At 44.4% G+C, this 13,080-nt stretch overlaps 1 protein-coding gene across 1 annotated transcript in view; it reads right to left on the bottom strand.

Annotated features, from left to right (window-relative positions):
• Positions 1-2,020, bottom strand: part of ABHD3 (abhydrolase domain containing 3, phospholipase) — a 41,221-nt gene extending 39,201 nt beyond the window's left edge. The window contains exon 1 of the mRNA XM_025179433.2: positions 1,888-2,020. The gene's annotated coding sequence lies outside the window, so the exon portion shown is untranslated. The remainder of the gene's footprint in view (positions 1-1,887) is intronic.
• Positions 2,021-13,080: the final 11,060 nt, after the last annotated feature.

Here is a 13,080-nt window from a genome sequence, read left to right as displayed (position 1 = left end):
TTATAATCTGGCCCATGCGGAGGGAAATCCATTGTTCTCCTGAGTGATAGTACCTCCCAAAGTGGAGCTGATCACATGATCAACTAACCTGCCCATGTCCTTTAGGCAAGCAGCCATGGGATACCTACTGGTCTGCAGGTTCCCAGCAGAATTCCCCAGATGTTTATTGACAACACTTAAGAGCCATTGTCCATGCAGCATAGTCATTCAGCAACAAACACTTTCCAAACCATGGGAACAGCCTTTATACTACAGTGGCTCTCCTGTATGCCAACTCTTTGCAGGCCACCTTGACAACTAATTCCTAGAAAAATGCACCACAAAACCAATTATATACCTGAGATACATTGATGATATTTTCATTCTCTGGGCAGACAGCTTAAACTCCCTCAGATTTTCACCACATCAACAATCTTCACCAGTCAATTAAACTCTCTCTGAAACACTCCCACCCAAACATTAATTTCCTGGACATCATGACCAGCTTCAACAATGGAACTCTATGGAAAATATAAACAAGGAAACCTACACTATAGCTATGGCCACAGATTCAGTAATCATCCCAAATGCACCAAGTAATCTGTTGTGTACACTCACAACAGATGCTCTGAGGAGGAAATCCAGGATATACATCTTATCTTACTCATATCTGCCATTAGCAAACAAGGACACATCACCAGAGAAATAGATCACATCATGGAATGAACCATCCAAATACTCTGAGAGAACCTGCTCCAGTACAGAAATAAAACCTGCTCTGATCACACATCCCTGGTTGTCACTAGAGATGTTAGAAATCAGTTATTTTCGTAATTGTGTAACTGCTAAAATTCTTAGCAGTTACACCGTTATTTGGTGCTTCTCAGGGTGCCAGGCCAGCAGCCAGTGCACTCACAGCCCCACTCCCGGGGAGCCTCCTGCCACCCTGCGCTGCTGTGTGCGAGATGGCGGGTGGGAGCTGGTCCATCTGATACGGAGGCAAAAGTGTGGGGTGGCAACAGCTCCTGTCCATGGGGGACCTGAGCTCCCCACAAATAGAGGTTGCTTTGGCATCCCTTTCCTCCGTATCATTGGAGGAATATTAATGGGCCACTTCATGTTGAATGGTCCCTCAAAATTTGTGTCAACTACTTATGTGTAACCCACTTTTTCCTCCCCAGGTTATTGGGGAGCAGGTCACACTCACAGGCAGGGCGGATATAGGGCAGGGTGAGCGGGGCGGTCACCCCGGGTCCCGCACTTCAAGAAGCCCTGTGCATGCGCCATGTCAAAAGGGGGGACCCGCGAAATTGTGCTGCCCTGGGCCCCGCAAAGTCCTCATCTGCCCCTGCTCACAGATGTGCCTGGGCGCCTGATGTTTTAACCCAAAAGGAGATCCTGAGCACCCCAGTACTGATGGTATTTAATTTGGGGGGGCGGGAACCCTTTCCACCCCCTTGCTGCAGTCCCTTGCTCGTAATGAATGTACAATGGCGGCGCTTCCACCTGGTTGGCCTTGTACACACTTATTGGTGTGCCTTGAGAGCCTCCAGGAATATACTTATTCCAACTATAATCTGGATCTAATTCCAGAACAACTACAAATCATTTACATCTAATAGAATACTTTAAAATAAACAATCTTTACTTAACTTAAATAAACAGGGATTAACAGATTAGCAATGAATAGCATTAACAAAACACATAACTATAATTGAAGCTTATATAGCTAACATTTGTACTGACAACAGTGATCCCACCCCAGAGCGTGCACACCCCAAGACTCACAGTCCCAGACTCTTGCTTGCATGGACACGCTGATTAACTGCAGTTGTAGTGGAGCTTTGGTCCAAGCTAGACAGCAGCTCTGTCCCAGGCAGCACTTTCCCAACAAGGCCCAAAACTTACTGCCTCATGCTGTGCCTATCGGAAGCAGCCTGCTAGATCCCAGTTCCAACAGGCATCTAGTCCCAGTCTGTGGCTGCATCCAACAGCCCCTGGACTGGAGTAAACTCCTCCACAGCAGTCTGGCTCCCCTTTGGTTCCAAAGCAGAGTCCCAGACTGCTAGGCCTCTCTTTTCATGCATACACAAGAGTCACATCCTTCCTGTTTTTCCCAAGGGCTCATGGGAATTGTAGTCTGGATTGCAAGACAAAGGGTCTTTCCAGAAAAACAGAGGCCCCTTTAGTAAGGGGACTACATATGCTAAAGAATTTGTTCCGCCTTCTTTTTTGCTGAGACACCCTGGGTATGATCACACAATTGAACTCCTGTGCCTGGCTTGTGTCAGCTGACGTGGACTCACTGGGCTCAGGGTAAAGGACCGTTTAAATATGGTGTAGATGTTTGGGCTCAGACTAGAGCTGGACTCTATAACCATGCAAGATGGGAGTGTGCCAGTGGCTGTTCTTTCATACAATATATCTTTATTTCTGTAGTCTTCCTGTAATCCTTTGGCATCTTCTCAGAGATAAAAGAGAACAGACCACTCCTTTTTCAATTCCATGAGTCACTGGAATTGTAAATAGTGGGAGGGAGCCCAGTTTGAACTTTCTTTATAGCTTTTTCAAAGGAACAGAGTCTAAAATTCCAAGGATACTTGTGTGATGGCGTGTTGGGGGTCCCCCGTCTCCTGCACCCCGAAATGGCACAAACAGACTGCACCAGCCGGTGGAATAGAGGAAGTTTATTGCCTCTCCAGGATACAGTACAGCACAGATGTAATCTGGTCACAGAGCTGGGCTAGGATGCCTCAGGCCCCCTTGAGATGGGGGAGACCGGGCCCCTAAACTGCAGCCCCTTTCCCTAGGCTGTCTCCTCCATGCTCCCAGACAGCCAGCAACTAACTCTCTTCCAGCCCTGCCCCCCAGCCAGGGCAGCATTCCACCTTCCTTTGTTCCTCTCCATGGGGGGTGTCTGGCCATACTGGTTTGCATAGTGACTCATCCTGTTTTGCTGGGTCGTGGTACCCACGGCAGCCAGTGGGGGTTACCCCAGAGCCAGCAGCATAGAAACCAGCCAGGTACCCCCACTACGTCACAGCTTGCAATATGTACAACGCTCTTTCTCCACCTTTCCTTAGATACCTGATTGGATCAACGTAACTTTAATGGTTTGAGAGGGAAGCAACAGATTTTTCTTTGATGTTCTATGCATGTCTTTCAACCAGGTTATTCAAACAGAGTACTCAATCTATTGTTCAGCTAGTCATCTTTGTAATTAGTTGCTTTGTAAAAGCAATTAAAGAGAACTCACTTTGGCTATGTCTACGCTGGTGGGTTCTTGCACAACAACAGCCGTTCTTGTGCAAGAATCCGCAGAGCGTCCACACTGCCCGCCTGCTCTTGCACAAGAAGATTTACAGTACGGCGTAGTAAGAGAGGGTTTCTTGTGCAAGAGCTATGCTCTTTTCTAACAGGTGTAAGCTCTCTTGCGCAAGAGGGCAGTGTGGACACGTGGCAGGGGTTTCTTGCGCAAGAAAGCCCTATGTCTAAAATGGCCATCAGAGCTTTCTTGCGCAAGAGAGCGTCCATACTGCCATGCAGTTTGCACATGGCAAGCTCGCACATGGCAGTGTGGACGTTTTCTTGCGCAAGACTTCTTTTCTTGCGCAAGAAGCCGCCAGTGTAGACATAGCCTTTAAGTATTGTGACAAAGCACTGGCTAAGCAAGAGCTCTGCCACTACAGCCTGGCTGAAAAGGCCAATTACAGCCAGCTGAGCAAGCCCAAGCCTGAAGGGCTAATGGAAGCAGGTGTGGGCCTCATTAGCCAGAGGGCTATATAAGGCAGCCAGTGGGGGCAATGAATGGATAGGAGTCAAAGAGTGGCTGAATGTGTGTGTACACATGTGTGCCAGTTAGATGGTGAAGGTAGCTGAGTTAGCTGCTGGGGGGGAACAAGTTCTGTAAATAGAAGGTGGTGGGAAGTTGGCACAAGCAATAAAAAGTCACTGGTGATTGCTCAAGAGAGGGTCTCCTGGTGATCTGTGGCTGAAGAAGCTGTGCCAGGGCAAGGGATCTGGACAAAGACCTTTCCACAGTATACCTACACAGTGGGGCTAAAGTCAAATTAAGCTACACATCTTCAACTATGTCAATTGCATACCTAAGTCAAAATAGTTTAATTCCGCTTTTAGCGCCGTCTACACAACAGGAAGTCAAAGGAAGAACAATTCCTCTGACTTTCCTTACTCCTCATGAAATGAGGGTTACCGTGAGTCAAAGTCAAAGAAGTCCTCCAGCTTGACGTTATTTTGAAATAACGGCTTGAAGTGTAAATGTGCACTATGTTATTTCAGAATAACACCAATTATTCCTAAATAATGCTGCTGTGGAGACTTACCCTTTGGCACTCTGCTATATCTGCTGCTTAGTTGTTATGTGATGATAGGGGACTTTAGGGAGAACTACTGGTTTTTTTTTTATTACGGAAGTTATGAGTAGGTTCAGAAATTTGAGAGACAGCTTTGTCATGATCGGTAGTCATAGCCATTATTGGAAAGGCCAGCTGGTAGCAGCGGACAGTTGAAGAGGCTTGTATGAAGAATGACTTGCAAAATGAAGAAGCTTGAGGAAGAGGGACTAATAGGAAACAGGAAGAGACTGCCAAAAACAAGCATCTGAGAGCAAATGGTTTGCAGCATGACAAGAATTTTGCAAGTTTTTTGTTCTCACTGCATTTCTTAATGGGCCACTAAATTGTGGCGTAAGTATGAAATGCTTCAAGGGAAAATTAGGTTTATGCACTTTGTTTCTTTGTGAAGAAGTCCTGAAAGCTTGTATCTGACTTTACATTAAAAGGTGTTTTTCTGCTTGTCATTCAAGTCTTGTTTACCCTGGAAGATGTCAGAGTATGTCTACACGGGGATAAAAAAATATGCAGCCGTGGTAAGCTGATCTGGGCTTGCAGTGTTCAAGCTATGAGGCTAATACATTTCTGTGTAGATGTTTGGGCTTGAACTGAAACCTGAGCTCTGAGACCTTGCAAGAGTGGAGAACAAATTACATTCAGTATTGTGTTAGCTAATTTTGATTAAATCTATTTTAGGCCAGTGTTTAATCATGGTAGGTGGCATGTTGTTGAACATTATTTGTACTGGTCTCTGCATTGTCATCTATGTAAGTGTTCATACTGTTCACCATGTTAAAACCTGGTAAAATTTTGTGATATATCAGGCTGATATCAGACAGGGTTACCCGAAGTCCCCCACTATATTAGTAGATGTTGATCTTTCTGAGGCTTGTGTTTTCTACATCCTGAGGCAAATGCTAAGCTGCAGAAATGCTAAAATATTTCTCAGTGCTGTGACACTTACTGCAAAATCCTCTGCTTGCCACAGCAATGTGATCAAAATGTAATTTTTTTAAGATTGCCAAGTTTTGCACCAGATTCCATTCCCAGCAAAGGCCTCCGGTCCATCTGGTCAGAAAAGCTGGCAACGCTATGTTCAGAAGATAACTCCCAGAAGGGGGCCTGAGAACAAACCAATGTAGTGATGCCTTCCTAAGTTTACAAATAGCATGAAACAATAATTCAGAGAAGTGTGAATTCCCCCATGAATTAGACAATTCTGAACCCCAAAGATGACAATTTGTGGCCTACTAATTGGGACAGCATAAAATAAACAGAATTAGCATAAAAATAAAGTATTACATTTGGTATTTTTCAAATATTAATGTCTAATCCAATTAAAACTGCTGTCCAGGGAGCAGTCGTCAGATGGGCCGCTCAGTCCCCACTGCCTGGTCTGGTCTGGGGAGAAGCTGGTGGGTGCAGCTCCTGCTGCCCCACGCTGGCCCTAAGGAGCAGCCCCTGGCTGCCCCCAAATCTTCTTCTGAGCCCCCCAGCTCTTCCCTGACCCCTTCCACACCGCTCAACTCCCTGCTTTGACTCCTGCACCCCCACCCTCTGCTGATTCCTCCATCCCTGCCCTGTGCCTCTCCTCACCCCAATGATGATTCCTTGCTCTCCATACCCCCAGCCTCCTGCCCTGACTCCCCTGCCCATCCTCAAACTCCTGCCCTGACTCCTGCACCCCCTCTGAAGGACCCAAGCAATGCCAGGTAAGTCTTATAGTAACTCACAAAAATTCAGCAACATGCACTAAGGTGTGTATATTAGGGAATTTGTAGGGGCATTTTTTTCCATAAGCACACAACTAAATAGCCACACCTGGGCTATGTCTACACTGATGGCTTCTTGCGCAAGAACATCTTGCACAAGGGTTCTTGTGCAAGAAGTCTTGCGCAAGAAAACGTCCACACTGCCATGTGCGAGCTGTGCTTTTGCGCAAGGGCGCCCATGGCAGTGTGGACGCTTTCTTGCGCAAGAAAGCTCTGGTTGCCATTTTAGCCATAGGGCTTTCTTGCGCAAGAAATCCCTGCTGAGCGTCCACGCTGCCCACTTGCGCAAGAGCTCCTGCACAAGAGGGCTTACACCTGTTTAAAAAGAGCGTAGCTCTTGCTCAAGAAGCCCTCTCTTACCACACCATACTGTAAATTTCCTTGCGCAAGAGTGGGTGGGTAGTGTGGACACTCTGCAGATTCTTGCGCAAGAATGGCTATACTTACACAAGAACCCACAAGTGTAGACATAGCCCTGATGTGTATGAAATCTACTTATCTGACAATTTCATAACAATAAGCCATTGTTTGCCACATATATTCAGTACTTTTATAAGCCCTGATCCAGAAAGCCCTTATGCACATGCTTAACTTTGAGCACATGGATTTCAAGAGCAGTCCTCAGGCACTTTAAGTACACACCTAAATACCTTGCTGTACCTGGTCCCTGATCATATATTTTCAAAGTACTTCAGAAATACAAAGTAATAGAGCCTGACTTTAACCCTGGGAGTTACTTTTATGGATAGGGAAATATATACAGAGAAGAACTGAGCTCCTGGATGACATCCTCCTGATTGCATCACCAGACAGTGATTCTCTCTGATTTAAGAAACTGCACTTTTTCCTGTATAAACACATCGGCTGCGACTAGACTGGCAAGTTTTTCCGCAAAAGCAGCTTGCCAGCTGTCTACACTGGCTGCTTTGAATTTGCGCAAGAACACTGACGATCTAATGTAAGATTGTCAGTCTTCTTCCACAAATACAATGACTCTCCTGTTTGGGAAAAAGCCCTCTTGCACAAATGCTTTTGCGTAAGAAGGCCAGTACTGAGAACCGTTTTGCAAAAAAAGCCCCGATGGCAAAAATGGTGATCAGGGCTTTCTTGCGCAAAACCACGTCTAGATTGGCACGGACGCTTTTCTGCAAAAAGTGCTGTTGCGCAAAAGCGTCCATGCCAAGCTAGACGTTCTTTTCCACAAATGCTTTTAACAGAAAAACTTTTCCGTTAAAAGCATTTGCGGAAAATCATGCCAGTCTAGACGTAGCCATCTTGTATGAAAATGTAACAAAAACCTATTGCATATTTGAAAGCATTTAATAGGCACATAACTTTTAACTCTACTGAAATACATTGGACTACTAGGAAGAACTTATATGACAGCACAAAGAATGAAATAATGTTGTATATTCAGAGAAAGCTGGTGTATGTGCTACTGTAGTGTACGTGTACATCACCAAGTGGACTGGGCTTCAAGAGTTATCTGGTTCAGGCCACTTGAACCTCAGTAATGGACTCTGGAGAGGGCAGCTGGTCTCTGTAAAGAGCCCAAAGGGAACAGGAACCAAGAAGAGGAAGTTGTAGCAGACTGAAGCTGCAGAGAGTTGAAGGCTCCTACAGGCTGCAGTGCACAGAAAGCTTCATGAGACTTCACAGACCAAAAAATTCCCACTAGGTAAGTCTGGGAGGTCTAGGCTCCTAAAATCAGGGAAGAGCCAGGGTGAAGCTGGAACTCTTGTATTCTTTCCTGGGAGAAGCCCCAGGACTGATGCTGAGGTGGCAGGGAAACAGGGCTCTAGCCATGGAGGGCTGGGAATCATCTACCAAAAGCAAGGGAAAACTATAGGTGGGAAGGAAGGCCTGGCAGTGATGCAGGGGAGAGGAATTGATCATAAATAAATTAGATCCAGAAAGGAATGTTCTATAGACTCTGGACTGGCAGAGTATATTTAAGGAGCCCTGACACAGGGTATGGCAGAGCCACCATTGGCTATAAGGAGGTGTTGGGAAGCAGCTGACTCTATTACTAGATTGTTAGAAGACGCTTAACTCTGATTTTTTGTCTGTCTCGTGACTGAAAATTTCAGCCTTCATACTGCATTAAGATTATTTTCCTCTGCATATAATACAGATCAGCCTAGAAAATGGTTATACAATCCACTCAGTCTGGGAGAGGATCTCAACTTTTGGATTCTAAAGAGGTGCCTGACTGAGGTGGGGGCCCAAACTCCCTAGTCTACTCCAGAGTAGGATCCAATGATTCATTATTCTCCCTCTCAGTCTGATCCACTATGCATCACTTTCTGTTGCCTATTAAAAGAGCACAGCTGCAGCTGCCATCTCATTTGCATGTGTGCGTATACCTATATATACATGTGCATGACAGAGAGGCATAGCTAAGATCAATAGCTCTCTTGAGGTAGAGTTTTAAAGTGAATAGAGAGAAAACAGTTCTAAGAATCTCTTGAGCCGTTGTTGCCTGTCTTAATGGTCTCTGTAACCTTGTCTTCACTAGCATTTTTTGTACAATCTCCCACCGTTGGAGCTCCACTGGAGTGGCACAGCTGGGAGCATGTGTGTAGATAGGCTTATGTTTTAGGCTAGAATTACCTGTGCAACCTTAAGAACTCCAGTAGTCACATTTGATTGTGGTGGCACTATTCACATGCTTAAAGTTAAGTATATGGTTAAGCACCCTGCTAAACTGAGTTCTTAGTTATCTTTTCATTGAGATCAGATTAGATGACTTGGTAGTTAAAATGCTGAGAACCTGTCTAAATTAGAACTCCTAGGAATGCAAAAGTGATAGATTTAAAAAAAACCTCTCATGTAGGCAAGGACTCAACCCTGTTAATATTAATTACATTGCAATTTTTGGCCACCTGCTATGGCCAGAAAAAATAGCAGCTTCTTATTGCAATGGTCACCAACCAGTAGATTGGGATCTACTGGTAGATCTTGGAGCCTCTGACAGGTGATCTTGACTGGTTTGGCCAAGGAGCTATCAATCCACTGTCATGCTGGCTCCTGCCCTCTGCCTTGGAGCTGCCCCCTTGGGAGCCTCCTGCTTGCTGTGCAGGATGTGGGAAGGAGAAGGGAGGTGCTGATGTCAGTGTCCCTCCTTCCCCCACTCCTGTACCTATCTCCACACAGAGAGAAGGAGATGTAGGGAGCTTGGCAATGCAAATCTCTGTCACTCACACACTGTATGCGTCTCATCATTCTCACAAACACACACTGTCCTTCACTCATCTCCCAACCCAGCACATGTGTGAGGGGTTGTTGTTACTACTTTTACAGCTTACAAAGTGTGTTATTTTTGGGTTTTGACTGGTCTGTGTATTTCATAATTTTCATTTCGCTCTTACGCTTAAATTTAATTCTGTGAGTAGTGAGTTCTAAAATGCCTAACCCATCACAGCTGGATTAATTATCTCTATGGTAACTGCTGCTCCTGGAAGTGGCTGGTATGTCCCTGCAGTCCCTGAAAAAGGCAGAGCAGGGGGTCTCCACAAGCTATCCTTGCCTGCAGACATCACTCCTGCAGCTCCCATTGATCAGTATTAGGAAACTGTGGCCAGTAGAAGTTGTGGGATCAGTACCTATAGATATGGGGCAGCACATGGCACTATGGAGCCACTGCTGTACATGGCAGCTGCTTTCAGGAGTGGTGCTGGGCCAGGGTAGGAGTAAGCCTGCCTTAGCTTCCAGGTGGCAGAACAGAGCAGTTACCTCAGTTAAGTGGTGCCCAGCCAGAGCCTGCTTCCTGAATCCCTGTCCTAGCCCTGAATCTTTTCCTATACCCAACCTCTTGCCCAGGCGTGAGTCCCCCTGCATCCAAACTCCTTCCCAGAGCTTGCACCCTGAAACTCATTCTGGGCTCCAATCCCCCACCCTGGAGCCTCTTCCACACTCCAAACCCTTTGGCCCAAGACCAGAGCCTGCACCCCAACTCCCTCGCCCAGCCTGGTGAAAGCAAATGAGGTTCGAGTGAGCAGGGTGAGGCCTCGGAGAAGAGGTGGAGCAGGGTGAAGCCCCGGAGAAGGCAAGGATAGGGCAAGGCTATTTGAGTTTGAGGGGAATCTTACATTGCACTTAAAGGCTGTGTCTAGACTGGCCAGTTTTTCCGGAAAATCAGCTGCTTTTCCAGAAAAACTTGCCAGCTGTCTACACTGGCCGCTTGAATTTCCGCAAAAGCACTGACTTCCTACTGTAAGAAATCAGTGCTTTTTGCGGAAATACTATGCTGCTCCCATTCGGGCAAAAGTCCTTTTGCGCAAAACTTTTGCGCAAAAAGGCCAGTGTAGACAGCTCAGCTTTGTTTTCCGCAAAAAAGCCCCGATCGCGAAAATGGCGATCGGGGCTTTTTTGCGCAAAAGCACGTCTAGATTGGCACGGACGCTTTTCCACAAAAAGTGCTTTTGCAGAAAAGCGTCCGTGCCAATCTAGATGCACTTTTCTGCAAATGCTTTTAACGGAAAACTTTTCCGTTAAAAGCATTTGCAGAAAATCATGCCAGTCTAGATGTAGCCAAATTGTAAACGTGATCTTGTGGTTAAAAAGGTTAGAGACCACTGCTTTATTGCCATTATCAAGAGAGAACACTGGGAGATTGTGATTGTAGTTTGTGTGGAAAAGAGCAGGATTAAGTTGTCAAAGTATTGGTACTCTTGATGCTGAGGTTTGAAAAGGTGTTATCATAGTTGTTCTTGCCCATGACTGAGATACTGTTCCTATATAATAAGAAAAATGAATTTTGTCATATTATTTAGCACTTACATAATCTGTTTAATTAATGGATCTTAAAGCACTTCACAAAGGTAGAAAAGTATTATTAGCCTCCTTTTCATAGGGAAAATGAGTAGACAGTGTCTACATGACTTGTCCAATGTCTTCCGTATCAGGGAATAGAAACCAAGTCTCCTGACTCAATGAGTGATCTATCTTTAAATGAAATACTCTGTCTGTATGATTCTCTCTCTATCCTCCTAACTATAGTATAAGTACATTGTTTATTCCATCAATAGACTGGCATGGATCCTCATCTTTCCCCATTTTCCTTTCTTATTGAAAATCTGCCATCTGACTCAGCAAAAGACAGGAATGAATAGAGAATTCAGGATTACACATTCAAGATCAAAGAACTGCAACTTTAAACTGGCCACTTGGCAAACTGTGTTTAGGACAACATTAGCCTATTGTTCACTGGGGAATGCATTGCACATTTCATCCTGTCACCCCCTTCTGAATGATTAGCCCCATCACTACTGTGATGACATATGGTCTGCTACCTTTTGCTATATTTTCAGCCAACTAAAAAGCCTCTATCCCTACAGGTCCCTAAGAATTGAATGTTGATCTGCAGCAGGAGCTGGTATCCCTCTATCTCAAGTGTTTCTCAAACTGTGCTCAGCGGAGCCCTGACATCTCCAGGGGCTCTGCAAGGTTGATAAACTGGAAACATTGATCGGTACAACACATACAATCAGTGGACCACTGGGGCTCTGCATAAATTTTTACGCAAGTAAAGGGCTCCGGAGCCCAAAAAGTTTGAGAAACGCTGCTCTATCTTGTCATCTGCCCAGTGGCTCAATCCTTCCTGAAGAAAACGAGAAGTTAAGACTTTTTTGGGGGAAGAAACAAATACATGGGAAACGAGACAATATCTCAAAAATAGACAAGGGTGGGTGAAATGTCTATTGTACTTAAAAACTTTAAATTCATATATCAGTAATGTGTTGTCTTAAAAAAAGCTTAGCATGTTTTATGAAATCTTATTTAAAGTCATCAACGTCTCATTCTACTGAGACTGGGAAAAATTCTTGCACTGATCCTGTAGCTGAAATGTTATACAAAAATTGGGAAGAAATTAGGATTATTGATTATCAAGCTGGTAAAATAAAATGTAATGAAAAGAATTAAACTGAAACAAGATGCAACATTAACTGTGTACCTATCATATTTATAATGAGGGCCATAAGAAGGCAGCAAAGTTTAAAATCATAAAGGTTGGCTGTATTTTAAACCACAGGTAGATTAAATGTGGCCCATGAAGGAATCTGATTGAAATTTTTAATTCAAAACATTTTTATTGAAAAATGTCCATCTCAGATTAAACATTTGTAGTGTATTATAAAATCCCTACATTTTATCTGGGTGACATTTTCCCCTGATTCCCCTGATCCAGTGTCGTCGTTTTTGTTTTTGACAATCCAACCGCACCCTCAAACAAAAGAAATGGTAGAGTCTTTAGCAAAAACAATTTTTTTATCAATTATTGTCATGGGAATTTATTTTCCCTAACCAGCTTTAGGTTACCCTCACTTCTTGAAACAGAGATGGGGCCCGAGGGTACTGCAATGTTCCATTTTGAACCAAGTAGCTAGGATTCTTAGACTAAGAGCATTGCATGCTGGTATTTTCTGTTATTCCCTTTGACCTGAGCAGCTATTCAAAGTTCAAGGCCCCAGGCATGTTGAAGTCTGGTATTATCTTTGATATTATTTTATTCATTTCCAATGAATGTATAATCTCCTGCTTCTCTGAATGAAGATGCAATCAAAGGAAAGGGACTAGTTTCTTAGTTTACACAGCCAAGACACTTCTCAACCAGTGTTCCAACCCAGAACCTCTATAGACTGTTCTCCAGATCACCCATGTTTACAGGTTTCTGCTTGATTTTCTTCAGGTTTTTTTCCCTCTGTTTCTGTTTTCCCTCACATAGACTTACTTAAAACAATATTTGGCAACTCTCCTTACCTTCCCCTTCTCCTGGGGCCATATACTCTACAACTCCTGGACAGATTTTAGGTGGGAATTATGATTCATTTATCCTTAGCTATGTTATGTCAGGGTTGCATTCACACTCCTGAGTCTCAGTGACTCAGCCAGATAAAAAGGTTTTATCCAGCTCATAACATTATGATACACTGCACCTATGTATTTAAGACAGGACATCTGTAATCTATTCCATT

Source organism: Pelodiscus sinensis, chromosome 2 (genome assembly GCF_049634645.1).
Source record: "Pelodiscus sinensis isolate JC-2024 chromosome 2, ASM4963464v1, whole genome shotgun sequence".
In the NCBI taxonomy this organism is placed as follows: Eukaryota; Metazoa; Chordata; order Testudines; family Trionychidae; genus Pelodiscus; species Pelodiscus sinensis.
The sequence above is the reverse complement of the archived record's forward strand: the minus strand, read 5'-3'. Positions and strand labels throughout refer to the sequence as shown.